We start from the raw sequence: 15,606 nt of genomic DNA, 5'->3' as shown, positions 1-15,606 counted from the left end.
AAATGTACCAAAGCTTTCTTATCCATTCATCTGCAGATGGATATCTAGGTTGCTTCCATGTCCTGGCTATTCTAAACAGTGCTGCAATGAACATTGCAGTACATGTGTCTCTTTCAATTCTGGTTTCCTCGGTGTGTATGCCCAGGAGTGCGATTGATGGATCATACGGCAGTTCTATTTCCAGTTTTTTGAGGAATCTCCACACTGTTCTCCATAGTGGCTGTACTAGTTTGCATTCCCACCAACAGTGTAAGAGGGTTCCCTTCTCTCCACATCCTCTCCAGCATTTATTGCATGTAGACTTTTGGATAGCAGCCATTCTGACTGGTGTGTAATGGTATCTCATTGTGGTTTTGATTTGCATTTCTCTGATTATGAGGGATGTTGAGCATTTTTTCATGTGTTTGTTAGCCATCTTTATGTCTTCTTTGGAGAAATGTCTGTTTAGTTCTTTGGCCCATTTTTTGATTGGGTCATTTATTTTTCTGGAATTGAGCTGCAGGAGCTGCTTGTATATTTTGGAGATTAATCCTTTATCAGTTGCTTCATTTGCTATTATTTTCTCCCATTCTGAAGGCTGTCTTTTCACCTTACTTATAGTTTCCTTTGCTGTGCAGAAGCTTTTGATTTTATATAGGTCCCATTTGTTTATTTTTGCTTTTATTTCCAATATTCTGGGAGGTGGATCTTGGAGGATCCTGCTGTGATTTATGTATTTTGCCTACATTCTCCTCTAGGAGTTTTATAGTATCTGGTCTTACATTTAGCTCTCTAATCCATTTTGAGTTTATTTTGGTGTATGGTGTTAGGAAGTGTTCTAGTTTCATTCTTTTACAAGTGGCTGACCAGTTTTCCCAGCACCACTTGTTAAAGAGACTCTTTTCTCCATTGAATATTCTTGCCTCCCTTGTCAAAGATAAGGTGTCCATAGGTGCGTGGATTTATCTCTGGGCTTTCTATTTTGTTCCATTGATCTATATTTCTGTCTTTATGCCAGTACCATACTGTCTTGATGACTGTGGCTTTGTAGTAGAGCCTGAGTCCGGCAGGTTAATTCCTCCAGTTCCATTCTTCTTCTTCAAGATTGCTTTGGCTATTCGAGGTTTTTTGTATTTCCATACAAATTGTGAGATTATTTGTTCTATTTCTGTGAAAAATATCATTGGTAGCTTTATAGGGATTGCATTGAATGTATAAATTACTTTGGGTAGTATACTCATTTTCACAATATTTATTCTTCCAATCCACGAACACGGTATATTTCTCCATCTATTAGTGTCCTCTTTGATTACTTTCACTAGTGTTTTATAGTTTTTTATGTACAAGTTTTTTGCTTCCTTAGGTAGATATATTCCTAAGTATTTAATTCTTTTCGTTGCAACAGTGAATGGAATAGTTTCCTTAATTTCTCTTTCTATTTTCTCATTATTAGTGTATAGGAATGCAAGGGATTTCTGTGTGTTGATTTTATATCCTGCAAATTTACTGTATTCATTGCTTAGCTCTAGTAGTTTTCTGGTAGAGTCTTTAGGGTTTTCTGTGTGGAGGATCATGTCATCAGCGAATAGTGAAAATTTTACTTCTTCTTTTCCAATTTGGATTCCTTTTATGTCTTTTTCTGCTCTGATTGCTGTAGCAAAAACTTCCAGAACTATGTTGAATAGTAGTGGTGAGAGTGGGCACCCTTGTCTTGTTCCTGACTTTAGGGGAAATGCTTTCAGTTTTTCACCATTGAGGATAATGTTTGCTGTGGGTTTGTCATATATAGCTTTTATTATGTTGAGATATGTCCCTTCTATTCCGACTTTCTGGAGGGTTTTTATCATAAATGGATGTTGTATTTTGTCAAAGGCTTTCTCTGCATCTGTTCAGATAATCATATGATTTTTACTTTTCAGTTTGTTAATGTGGTGTATTACGTTGATTGATTTGTGGATATTGAAGAATCCTTGCATTCCTGGGATAAAGCCCACTGGGTCATGATGTATGATCTTCTTAATGTGTTGTTGGATTCTGATTGCTAGAATTTTGTTCAGGATTTTTGCATTTGGGACTAGGGTGATGGTGGCCTCATAGAATGAGTTTGGAAGTTTCCCTTCCTCAGCAATTTTCTGGAAGAGTTTGAGTAGAATAGGTGTTAGCTCTTCTCTAAATTTTTGGTAGAATTCAGCTGTGAAGCCGTCTGGACCTGGGCTTTTGTTTGCTGGAAGATTTCTGATTACATCCTCTAGTTCCGTGCTTGTGATGGGTCTGTTCAGATTTTCTATTTCTTCCTGGTTCAGTTTTGGAAAGGTGTACTTTTCTAGGAATTTGTCCATTTCTTCCAAGTTATTCATTTTATCTCCATATAATTGCTGATAGTATTCTCTAATAATCCTTTGTATTTCTGTGTTGTCGGTTGTGATCTCTCCATTTTCATTTCTAATTTTATTGATTTGGTTCTTCTCCCTTTGTTTCTTGATGAGTCTGGCTAGTGGTTGTCAATTTTATTTACCTTTTCAAAGAACCAGCTTTTGGCTTTGTTGATTTTTGCTATGGTCTCTTTTTTTTCTTTTGCATTTATCTCTGCCCTAATTTTTACGATTTCTTTCCTTCTACTGAACCTGGGGTTCTTCACTTCTTCCTTTTCTAGTTTCTTTAGATGTAGAGTTAGGTTATTTAGTTGACTTTTTTCTTGTTTTTTGAGGTGTGCCTGTATTGCTATGAACTTCCCCCTTAGCACTGCTTTTACAGTGTCTCAGAGGTTTGGGGTTGTTGTGTTTTCATTTTCATTCATTTCTATGAATATTTTGATTTCTCTTTTGATTTCTTCTATGATTTGTTTATTATTCAGCAGCGTGTTGTTCAGCCTCCATATGTTGGCATTTTTAATAGTTTTTCTCCTGTAATTGAGATCTAATCTTACTGCATTGTGGTCAGAAAAGATGCTTGGAATGATTTCAATTTTTTTGAATTTACCAAGGCTAGATTTATGGCCCAGGATGTGATCTATCCTGGAAAAGTTTCTATGTGCACTTGAGAAAAAGGTGAAATTCATTGTTTTGGGGTGAAATGTCCTAGAGAGATCTATTAGGTCTAACTGGTCTATTGTATCATTTAAAGTTTGTGTTTCCTTGTTAATTTTCTGTTTAGTTGATCTATCCATAGGTGTGAGTGGGGTATTCAAGTCTCCCACTATTTTTGTGTTATTGTTAATTTCCCCTTTCATACTTGTTAGTAATTTTCTTACATATTGCAGTGCTCCTATGTTGGGTGAATACATATTTATAATTGTTATATCTTCTTCTTGGATTGAGCCTTTGATCATTATGTAGTTTCCTTCTTTGTCTCTTTTCACAGCCTTTGTTTTAAAATCTATTTTATCTGATATGAATATTGCTACTCCTGCTTTCTTTTGGTCTCTATTTGTGTGAAATGTCTTTTTCCAGCCCTTCACTTTCAGCCTGTATGTGTCCCTCGTTTTGAGGTGGGTCTCTTGTAGACAACATATATGGGGGTCTTGTTTTTGTATCCATTCAGCCAGCCTTTGTCTTTTGGGTGGGGCATTCAATCCATTACGTTTAAGGTGATTATTGATAAGTATGATCCCGTTGCCATTTTCTTTATTGTTTTGGTTTCGAGTTTATACACCCTTTCTGTGTTTCCTATCTAGAGAAGATCCTTTAGCATTTGTTGGAAAGCTGGTTTGGTGATGCTGAATTCTCTCAGCTTTTGCTTGTCTGTAAAGCTTTTGATTTCTCCTTCATATTTGAATGAGATCCTTGCTGGGTATAGTAATCTGGGCTGTAGGTTACTTTCTTTCATCACTTGAAGTATGTCTTGCCATTCCCTCCTGGCCTGAAGAGTTTCTGCTGAAAGATCAGCTGTTATCCTTATGGGAATCCCCTTGTGTGTTATTTGTTGTTTTTTCCCTTGCTGCTTTTAATATTTGTTCTTTGTGTTTGACCTTTGTTAATTTGATTAATATGTGCCTTGCAGTATTTCGCCTTGGGTTTATCCTGTTGGGGACTCTCTGGGTTTCTTGGACTTGGGTGATTATTTCCTTCCCCGTTTTAGGGAAATTTTCAACTATTATCTCCTCAAGTATTCTCTCATGGTCTTTCTTTTTGTCTTCTTCTTCTGGGACTCCTATGATTCGAATGTTGGGGCGTTTAACATTGTCCCAGAGGTCTCTAATATTGTCCTCATTTCTTTTAATCCGTTTTTCCTTTTCTGTCTCTGTTTCATTTATTTCTACAATTCTATCTTCTAGCTCGCTTATCCTGTCTTCTGCCTCCGTTATTCTTTTTGTTCCCTCGAGAGTATTTCTGATCTCATCTTTTGCATTATTCATTGTATATTGACTCTTTTTTATTTCCTCTAATTCCTTATTAAACATTTCTTGCATCTTCTCAATCCTTTTCTCCAGGTTATTTATCTATAACTCCATTTTGCTTTCCAGATTTTGAATCATTTTCACCACCAAAATTCGAAATTCTTTATCGGGTAGGTTCCCTATATCTTCCTGTTTTGTTTGTGTTGGTGGGCATTTATCCTGTTCCTTTACTTGCTGGGTATTTCTCTGCCTCTTCATCCTGCTTATATTGCTGTGTTTGGGGTGAACTTTCCGTCTTCTGGCAGTTTGTGGAGTTCTCTTTATTATGTAGTTACCTCGTTGTGTGTGGGGTTGGATGGGTGACTTGTCAAGGTTCCCTGGTTAGGGAAGCTTGTGTTGATGTTCTGGTGGGTGGAGCTAGGTTTCTTCTCTCTGGAGTGCAATGAAGTGTCCAGTAATGAGTTTGAGATGTCAGTGGGTTTGGAGTGGCTTTGGGTAGCTTGTATATTGAAGCTCAGTGCTATTATCCTGTGTTGCTGGATAGTTTGCGTAGTATGTCTTTCACTGAAACTTGTTGACCCTTGGGTGGTGCCTGGTTTCAGTGTATGTATGGAGGCGTTGATGAGTACCTATCAATTAATGTTCTCTGGAACAGGAGACCTCTGGTGTTCTCAGGATTTGGACTTACGCCTCTGCCTCTGTTTTTCAGTCTTATTCTTGCAGTAGGCTCAAGGCTTCTCCCTCTGTTACTTCCAAGGCAGTTCCTTCTGTTGAAAAAGCTCTTCTGTTTTCTGGTCTCCTCAGTGTCTAATTCCCGTCCTGACTCCAGGATGCGGTGGTGGACACTTTTTTTTTTTCTCGGCTCACCTGTTCAGTCCTGCTGGGGGAGGGAGGAATGCAGCTAACAAATATCCCTGGTGTCTCTGGGGAGTACTTGGATAAAATCTTAAAAACGACAGAATGATTTCTGTTCGTTTCCAAGGCAAACCATTCAATATTACAGTAATCCAGGCCTATTTTCCAACCAGTAACGCTGAAGAAGCCGAAGTTGAACAGTTCTATGAAGACCTACAAGACCTTTTAGAACTAACACCCAAAAAAGATGTCCTTTTCATTATAGGGGAGTGGAATGCAAAAGTAGGAAGTCAAGAAACACCTGGAATAACAGGTAAATTTGGCCTTGGAGCACAGAATGAAGCAGGGCAAAGGCTAATAGAGTTTTGTCAAGAGAACGCACTGGTCATAGCAAACACCATCTTCCAACACAAGAGAAAACTCTACACATGGACATCACCAGATGGTCAACACCGAAATCAGATTGATTATATTCTTTGCAGCCAAAGATGGAGAAGCTGTATACAGTTAGCAAAAACAAGACCAGGAGCTGACTGTGGCTCAGATCATGAACTCCTTATTGCCAAATTCAGATTTAAATTGAAGAAAGTAGGGAAAACCACTAGACCATTCAGATATGACCTAAATCAAATCCCTTATGATTATACAGTGGAAGTGAGAAATAGATTTAAGGGACTAGATCTGATAGATAGAGTGCCTGATGAACTCTGGACGGAGGTTTGTGACATGGTACAGGAGACAGGGACCAAGACCATCCCCATGGAAAAGAAATGCAAAAAAGCAAAATGGCTGTCTGAGGAGGCCTTACAAATAGCTGTGAAAAGAAGAGAAGCGAAAAGCAAAGGAGAAAAGAAAAGATATAAGCATCTGAATGCAGAGTTCCAAAGAAAAGCAAGGAGAGATAAGAAAGCCTTCCTCAGTATCAATGCAAAGAAATAGAGGAAAACAACAGAATAGGAAAAACAAGAGATCTCTTTAAGAAAATTAGAGATTCCAAGGGAACATTTCAGGCAAAGATGGGCTCGATAAAGGACAGAAATGGTATGGACCTAACAGAAGCAGAAGATATTAAGAAGAGGTGGCAAGAATACACAGAAGAACTGTACAAAAAAGATCTTCACGACCAATATAGTCACGATAACGTGATCACTGACCTAGAGCCAGACATCTTGGAATGTGAAGTCAAGGGGGCCTTAGAAAGCATCACTATGAACAAAGCTAGTGGAGGTGATGGAATTCCAGTTGAGCTATTTCAAATCTTGAAAAATGATGCTGTGAAAGTGCTGCACTCAATATGCCAGCAGATTTAGAAAACTCAGCAGTGGCCACAGGACTGGAAAAGGTCAGTCTTCATTCCAATCCCAAAGAAAGGCAATGCCAAAGAATGCTCAAACTACCGCACAATTGCACTCATCTCACACGCTAGTAAAGTGTTGCTCAAAATTCTCCAAGCCAGGCTTCAGCAATATGTGAACCGTGAACTCCCAGATGTTCAAGCAGGTTTTAGAAAAGGCAAAGGCACCAGAGATCAAATTGCCAACATCCGCTGGATCATGGAGAAAGCAAGAGAGTTCCAGAAGAACATCTGCTTCATTGACTATGCCAAAGCCTTTGACTCTGTGGATCACTAGAGACTGTGGAAAATTCTGAAAGAGATGGGAATACCAGACCACCTGACCTGCCTCTTGAGAAACCTGTACGCAGGTCAGGAAGCAACAGTCAGAACTGGACATGGAACAACAGACTGGCTCCAAATAGGAAAATGAGTGCGTCAAGGCTGTATATTTTCACCTTGCTATTTAACTTATATGCAGAGTACATAATGAGGAATGCTGGGCTGGAAGAAGCACAAGCTGGAATCAAGATTGCTGGGAGAAATATCAATAATCTCAGATATGCTGATGACACTACCCTTATGGCAGAAAGTGAAGAGGAACTCAAAAGCCTCTTGATGAACGTGAAAGAGGAGAGTGAAAAGGTTGGCTTGAAGCTCAACATTCAGAAAACAAAGATCATGGCATCTGGTCCCATCACTTCATGGGAAATAGATGGAAAAACAGTGGAAACAGTGTCAGACTATTTTTTGGGGCTCCAAAATCACTGCAGATGCTGATTTCAGCCATGAAATTAAAAGACGCTTACTCCTTAGAAGGAAAGTTATGACCAACCTTGATAATATATTAAAAAGCAGAGACATTACTTTGCCAACATAGGTCCGTCTAGTCAAGGCTATGGTTTTTCCAGTGGTCATGTATGGATGTGAGAGTTGGACTGTGAAGAAAGCTGATCACCGAAGAATTGATGCTTTTGAACTGTGGTGTTGGAGAAGACTCTTGAGAGTCCCTTGGACTGCAAGGAGTTCCAACCAGTCCATTCTGAGGGAGATCAATCCTGGGTGTTCACTGGAAGGACTGATGCTAAAGCTGAAACTGCAATACTTTGGCCACCTCATGCGACGAGTTGACTCACTGGAAAAGACTCTGATGCTGGGAAAGGTTGGGGGCGGGAGGAGAAGGGGACGACAGAGAATGAGATGGCTGGATGGCATCATCGACTCTGTGGACATGAGTTTGAGTGAACTCTGGGAGTTGGTGATGGACAGGGAGGCCTGGCGTGCTGTGATTCATGGGGTCGCAGAGAGTTGGACACGACTGAGCGACTGAACTGAACTGAACTGTGGGGAGTGCTCCCAGTGTCTCGGCTACCCTGGGAATGCTCCAGCTCGAGGCGTGTGTGCTTTCCCTGTTTATGCTGCCCAGGCTCTGGGTTGCTCTGCCAGGAGCTGTCCGTGGCTGGCGCTGTGTTGCATGCACTCCCAGGTCTGAGCGGCTCAGGTTCAGGTCCTCGGGTACTCCACAAAGGCGCAGACTTGGCTGGGCCTGCATTTTGTGCCTTCCCCGGTCCCAGCAGCTCAGGTGACCAGGCATTTGGCGAGTGTGGTCGCTGCGACTTATCGCCTTCCCGGTCCCTGCTGCTCGGTTTTCTGGTTGTGCAACCGGCACACTTTTTCAGGTGGATATCGACCGGCCGGAACCCAAGAAGTCCTGGCCAGCAAGGAAGCCTACCTGCAGCTTGGCATGGGAAGTCTCTCTGGGGTCGCGGTTGTCCCTTCTGGCGCTGGCCGCCCTCCCTGCCTGTCCCGTCAGGGGCTGGAGGATGGGCCACCCGCTGCCGGCTCACTCTGCTCAATGCTTTGTTCTATGAGCGGGGCTGGCGGAGTCTAAGTTTGGGGCTTTTTGCTGCCCAGTCTGCTTCGCTCCGGCGCTCAGCTTGCTCTCTGGACGTTCAGCCGGTTCTCCCTCTAAGCGCTGCCGCCCGCGCCTCCCTGCCCAGCCCCGGCCTGCTAGTGGGGGATGCGGGAGTCTGTGCTGCTTCTCCGCTGAGAGTTTCCTCTGGGCACTTAGTCTGTGGGTTTTAATTATTTATGTCTTTTGTCTCCCAGTTATGTGGCCCTCTGAGGTTCCACTCGCCAGTGTTTCCAGGTGTTTGGAAACTTCTTTTTTTTTTTTTTAAGCCTCCCTTCCCTGGACGGAGCTCCGTCCCTCCCTCTTTTGTCTCTCTTTTTATCTTTTATACTATTTCCTACCTCCTTTAGAAGACTATGGGCTGCTTTTCTGGGTGCCTGATGTCCTCTGCTGGTATTCAGAAGTTGTTTTGTGGGATTTACTCAGCGTTCAAATGTTCTTTTGCTGATTTTGTGGGGGAGAAAGTGGTCGCCCCGTCCTATTCCTCCGCCATCTTCCACACCTTCCTCGGTCTGTCTACTTTTAAAATTGACCAGTTATGGTTTCTTTTCAAGACAGGATCCGACTCCAGTGAGAAACTGTTTGGAATGAATAAAAAATTAGCCAGTTAGAGGGACAAGTAGAGGACCAAACAAAAATGTTTAGGTAAAACTGGGGAAGAAGACAAGACATGGGAAATCTCAGCAAGTTGTCTTATTACTTACCTTTCTAAAAACCACTCCCCAGAACAGGGAGCTCTGAAGTTAAAAAAATATCTGAATTTAATGTCCTAAAAATTAATGAAAACCAATTTTACATAAAAACCCCAGAAACTATTCATGTCAAATCTAAAAAAATCATTATAAGAATAAAAGAGAATAAAAATGAGAATAACATTTTTATAGATAACACAGCTCTGTTAAAAAGACATGTTCCTAAAGCAGGTAAAAGTGGTAAAATCTATTATACTACTTCAAAATGAGTTGACAATAAGAAAATGGTGCAAATTATGAAAATAATATAGTTAGAATTAGAAACTCTAAGAAAGTAAGTTATAGAATGTGAGAATTAGAAAAGATAAAGAAATGCAAGAGTTAATAAGTACAACAAATAACGCTTTAAGAGAAATATGAAACAAAGAGGAGAAAAAAGAATTAAATCAAAAAGAAAAAAATTAGGATTTGAGAATAAATTATAGATGCTGAAAACAAGCAGAATCTAATATAACGACAACAGAAGTCACTTGAGAAGAAAAATTAAAGCAATGAAGTAAAATAAATATCATAATATGAAATTTAAGAAAAATCTCCTGAATTTATAGAATATGTATCTGAAACTATGTTTTTGAAACAGCATATAATGAACCTGAGGATACAGACCCAAGTGACCACCACCAAGACATATAGTAATGAAATTATTGAAGGAAGAACTCCTATATTTTTTAATTGAACATTACATGGAAACTAACAATTGTATACCTCTTGTTTGAATGATCAAACTTGTATGTGATTAAATAGAAGTATGTAAAAGTCTAAATGTGACAAATTTGTTAGGTATCTTGAAAGCAATTACTTCAGATATTTTGTCTGTTTACTGGATGTTTGAGGCAGGAGGGTAGGTTCTGCACCTGGATTGCCTTCTTGACTAGAAATGGAAGTGCTGTTTGGCTGCCTTTTAGTATGTCTTACTTTATCTGTGCTTCCACAAGACTCAAATCCACAAAATCTTAGACAGTGTCCTCAAAGCACAGGAAAATATCTGTATTTCTACATAAAATAAATGATTCTTTGACATTAAATTGTTAAGTTTGAGTGTTTTTCCCTGATGTTCCTTGTCAAATCACCAAATTGTCTGTTTACCTTGTATGTTCATACCAATCTTCAAGGAATATTATAATATTTTGTATTGTTGCTGCAATACATTATCACAAATTTAGAAGCTTAAAACAATCCAAATTTATTATCTAACAGTCTGTTGATCAAAAGTTTGGGCACGGAGTGGCTTGAATGTTTCCTTTGTTTCCAGCCCCGCAAGGCTGGAATCAAAGTGCCAGCTGGTCTGTGATCCCTCCTGTAGGCTCTGGGGGAGAATCTGCTCCAGGGCTATTTGTGTTGTAGGCAGAATTTAGTTCCATGCAGTTGTAGGACTGAGGTCCCTACTTTCTAGGTATCAACTGAGTGGGGGGATGCCCTTGTCTTCAGAGCAGGTGAAAGCTGGAGTCTGTACTTGCAAAATGTGTTTCTTAGCACATCACTCCTGACTTTATCACCCAGAGGTGACATATTTAGACAATGGCAACATAGCACTATGGTTTCCCATTGGGTGGAGCATAGCTTAGAGTGTTCCCTCCTTCTCTGTTGGCAGGAGGATCCAAAAGTGAAACCCAAAACATGCTAAGTCAAACAAACTCATTTCTTTCCCCAGACGCATTAATTCTTTTCTTTTCTTTTAGAAGGAATTGAGTAATGAGGGAATTGAGAGACATCAGGAAAATGTAAGATGAGGAGTAACATTCCTTCTTCTCCCCATCACCAGTTTATAGGGATGTGTGATTTCTAATCATGGACAAAAGGTTCTTTCTCCCATGCAAGTCAACGAAAATGGTATTAGGAGTGTATGGGAGGGATTACCCTATTCCACATATCATAGGTACCACACCTCTAGCTCCCTTGCTACAATCTCCTCTGAGAAGATTCTTTGTAGTTCTTGCATAGATGTCCACTCTCACCAAAGAATTTTTCCTTGGGAGAAATAATACTATAGTCTTTTCCCTGGGGGCATATAACTCTCCATATATCCTAAGCAGTTAGTAAATATGAATGGTGTTTTGTGTAGATAAGCTTAGCTGTTGCGTAGAATTTGCTCCAGTTTCTCCTGAGATTTCAGTTGCATTTGTTTCTGGGTGGGTTATTCACACACTGGCACACCTTCATGGATAAGGCCTCTGGGTCATCTAGATCGTTTACACTTACAGTTCTTTGGTGGGTAGATTAGAAGGTCTCAGTACACTGTCCAGGGAAGAAGAACAGTATGTGTGGAAGAGATATCTGTCTTGATAAAAGTATCGATTGTACTCTATTCCCTCCCTATTTTACTTCCTGATTCCCTCTTTCTTTTTCTCAGCATGTCAGTCATAAAGTCTCTGCCACTCTGCCCAGGGGTATAATTTATCGAAAACATCTCCATGGGGCTGTGATTATTTAACTGGATTCACTTGATTTGGCCGGTCCTATTTTTGCTTGTGTTTTATAGAGAAGAAAGTAGCTGCAGCACATCTAATCATGGATGGGGACTAGCCAGTTTTTATCAGCATAATCATTACTTTACACAGGTCTGGCATAACTAAAATTGAAATCAGAATAATCTAAAACCATCTCTCAGTTTTCATTTAGGGTAGTGACGGGAAGATATGCATCAGTCCTCAGGTTAAAGAGCCCATATGCAGATATTCTTCACTACTCAAATCTCATTGTCCAAATATTTACTTTACATATTTGCAAAAATTTTTCCTCATAATTCATTGAACTGTAAACCTTCTATAATAAATGTGTTTGTGCACCAGAAAAATCAGTTTAATTGGGCAGGACTCAGGGGGAGAAGGTGTAAAATATTCTGCATCTCAACTGTTCTCCTAATAGAAATAGCGTATGTGTGCTTTTCTTGTTCAATGAGTTTGCGTTACTGCTATCAGGTTTATTACTTTTGCCCTGAGAGTTCAGCCTTTAAGTTTCCCAGTGTCTGTCTCCGTGAAGTACCTGCAGGTCCTGCCAACCTGGAGTCTAAATTAGACAAATGTTAATTTTATTGGAAACCAGAAGGATGGTTAGTTAGCATTTGAAATACTCTAATCAGGCCTGCTCTCTCAACACACAGTTAGTTAGCATTTGAAATAATCTAATCAGGAAAGCACTCTCCAGAGGCACCTGCTACTAGCACTTTCACTTTCTGCATCTAGATCAATACCAGTAGATGTCCTAATTACAGCACATGGGAGGTTGAAATGATTTTTCATTGGTGAAATGATTGTTCAAGGTATATGGGTTGGTTAGAACTACTGCAAAGACATACATTAAAAGAGCCGAGGTGACCCGTGATCCAAGCAGCCTAGACTGGGGGTTCTTGACTAGGGGGTAGTTTTTCAGTTTGGTAATGTTTATAGTTTTGGTTGTCTCAGTCGGAAGGAGGGGCTGCTACTGACATCTTGTGGGTAGATGCCAGGGATATTACTTACAGTGCTATAATGTACACAACCTCCGCCCCACCAACATCCTCCCAACAAAGAATTCAGTTCAGTTCAGTCACTTAGTTGTGTCCCACTCTTTGCGACCCCATAGACTGCAGCACACCAGCCTTCTTTGTCTATCACCAACTCCCGGAGCTTACTCAAATCGAGTCGGTGATGCCATCCAACCATCTCATCCTCTGTTGTCCTCTTCTCCTCCTGCCTTCAATCTTTCCCAGCATCAGGGTCTTTTCAAATGAGTCAGTTCTTCTCATCAGGAGGCCAAAGTATTGGAGTTTCAGCTTCAACATCAGTCCTTCCAATGAATATTCAGGACTGATTTCCTTTAGGAAGGACTGGTTGGATCTCCTTGCAGTCCAAGGGACTCTCAAGGGTCTTCTCCAACACCACAGTTCAAAAGCATCAATTCTTCGTGCTCAGCTTTCTTTATGGTCCAACTCTCACATCCATACATGACTACTGGAAAAACCATGGCCTTAATGAGATGGACCTTTGTTGGCAAAGTAATGTCTCTGCTTTTTAATATGCTGTCTAGGTTGGTCAAAGCTTTTCTTCCAAGGAACAAGCATCTTTTAATTTCATGGCTGCAGTCATCTGCAGTGATTTTGGAGCCCCCCTCCCCCACCAAAAGAAGTCTCTCATTTTTTCCCCATCTATTCACCATGAATTGATGGGACTGGATGCCATGATCTTAGTTTTCTGAATGTTGAGTTTTAAGCCAACTTTTTCACAACAAAGAATTATCCAGCTCGAAATACTGGTAGTGTTACGGTTGAGAAACCCTCGCCAGGACTCTTCAGGATGGTGCCCTAGGTCTAGGGATTTATTTGTCTGTATGCATCTCTATTAACTGAGGATTTTGTCTTCTGCTTTTAATTAGAAGTTTAGCTGACATTGGCTGCCAGTATACTGCTACAATTCCCTCAAGTAAATCTTTCATGAAGGTGCTACCTGGAGTTCACAACAGGTCAGAGAACTGAGACACCACTATTTTTGTGCCTGCTTGCTAATATACGTTTGAATGGAAAGAACAAATAATCAATATCATGGTCAAGGTGTCCATTTGAGAAAAGCTGGCTGATTATTAGGTGTTATTATCTTGTTAAGTGTGTAATCATAAATCCTGTGAGGTCACTCTGAGAGTGGATGTGCTAATCACTGATATGATGAACTCCCAGCAACTAGACTCACGAGTTCTGGTTCATCAGACTGATGAACAGAATACATGTTAATATACCAATATTTATGAGTGTTGGCATAATCAGGGTATTCTTGACCTTCAGGCACATCTATTTGGAATCAGAATCAGGGCACTGAGATTCAGACACAAATTTCTTTAGTGTGATGTATCCATCTCCCTGAAAGGAAGAATATTTTTCCTGAGAATGCAGTACTGTAAGTGTAATTGGCTAAGATGTTTCCTCTCTTGAATAAAGTTTGTCTGGGCACTCCTTGTTTTTACTCCTTGAATTTTCAGCTTTGATAATTTCATGAGAGAACACTCCTACTTTTCCATGTCCTCCATCAATTTATGATGGACACATTCATTCTTTAATGGTATCATTCATTCAGATTGAATTTTGTCCTTTTGTCCAGGAATCTGTGTACTCATGACTTAGTTATTGACTTAAAATCGCTGTGAAGACTGTCACATATACCGTCGATGAGTTACACCATTGACTGTGCTTCCTTTCCGTCTTCCCTCCTTCCCACCCATCCTCTTTTCTTTACTTTAATCTTCTGTCTCCCTTTCTCTCTTCTTCCCTTTCTTCCTCCCTCCCTCTTCCTTCCTTCTTTTCTTTCATATCCTTTTCCCCCTCTCTTTCAGAATCATATCTACTCTTGTTAAATTTAAAAAATTATAATAATATAATTGTGACAAAATATCATAAAAATTTACTCTTTTAAATTATTACTTTTATTGAGTGCCACTGCAACTTTTAATAATATTAGGAACAACGAATTAAACCTCAATCCTCCCCTGGTAGATTTAGAAACTTAATTAGACATTCAAATATGACCACTTAGACAGGCTGAGATACCTTCTAAAATCTAGACAATAGATATGATAAAATTGTCACACAGGTGTTTATTTTTAAGAATCTTGCAGTGATATTTAAATTTATTTCTGAAGAGAAAATTTGACAGAAGTTAAGAGCTTCAGGGGAAGATTAAGTTTCTAGTACTCAAAAGGTCTTCTAAACATTCAGAATAAGAGAAAGAATTTATGGAAATTTAATACTTCAGGAATTTTTTTACCTAACAGAAAATTCAGCAGACAAGAATTGCTTTGGAGTGTGCTGAGGGTCAAAGACAAGGGGCCCTGGCCCACTTCTTGATGTAGATGACTCTTAATAGAGCTGGAGGGAGAAGTTCATCTTTGCTCTATTTTCCCCAGAGTTCTTTTCCCTTGTTTCATGCTATAATGAACAGATGATAAGGCGGAAATGCTTTCATATTTATTTACTTTCAAATAGACACTCTACAAAGCTTTGCTTTGGGCTATGGTTTTTCCAGTGGTCATGTATGGATGTGAGAGTTGGACTGAGCGCTGAGCGCTGAAGAATTGATGCTTTTGAACTGTGGTGTTGGAGAAGACTCTTGAGAGTCCCTTGGACTGCAAGGAGATCCAACCAGCCCATCCTAAAGGAGATCAGTCCTGGGTGTTCATTGGAAGGACTGATGCTGAGGCTGAAACTCCAATACTTTGGCCACCTCATACAAAGAGTTGACTCACTGGAAAAGACTCTGAGTAAGGATAGTTAATAGCAAAGCAGTGCTACCAGTTCTTCATTCTTCAAATTCCAAACTGATTCCATCAAAAACACATTCTGCTAAGACACAGTAACCCCTCGGCCAAAACATTCTCTCAATATGTTGAGCTTTCATTTGACTTTCTTGTCAGTGACTCAGATAATACTCAAAGTCACATCAAGTTGTTTTCTCTCTCATACTAAATGTCCTCTTTA

This window comes from Moschus berezovskii, chromosome 2 (assembly GCF_049115385.1).
Source record: "Moschus berezovskii isolate FMDL1 chromosome 2, NW_MosBer_1.0, whole genome shotgun sequence".
NCBI classification, from domain to species: domain Eukaryota; kingdom Metazoa; phylum Chordata; class Mammalia; order Artiodactyla; family Moschidae; genus Moschus; species Moschus berezovskii.
The sequence above is the reverse complement of the archived record's forward strand: the minus strand, read 5'-3'. Positions refer to the sequence as shown.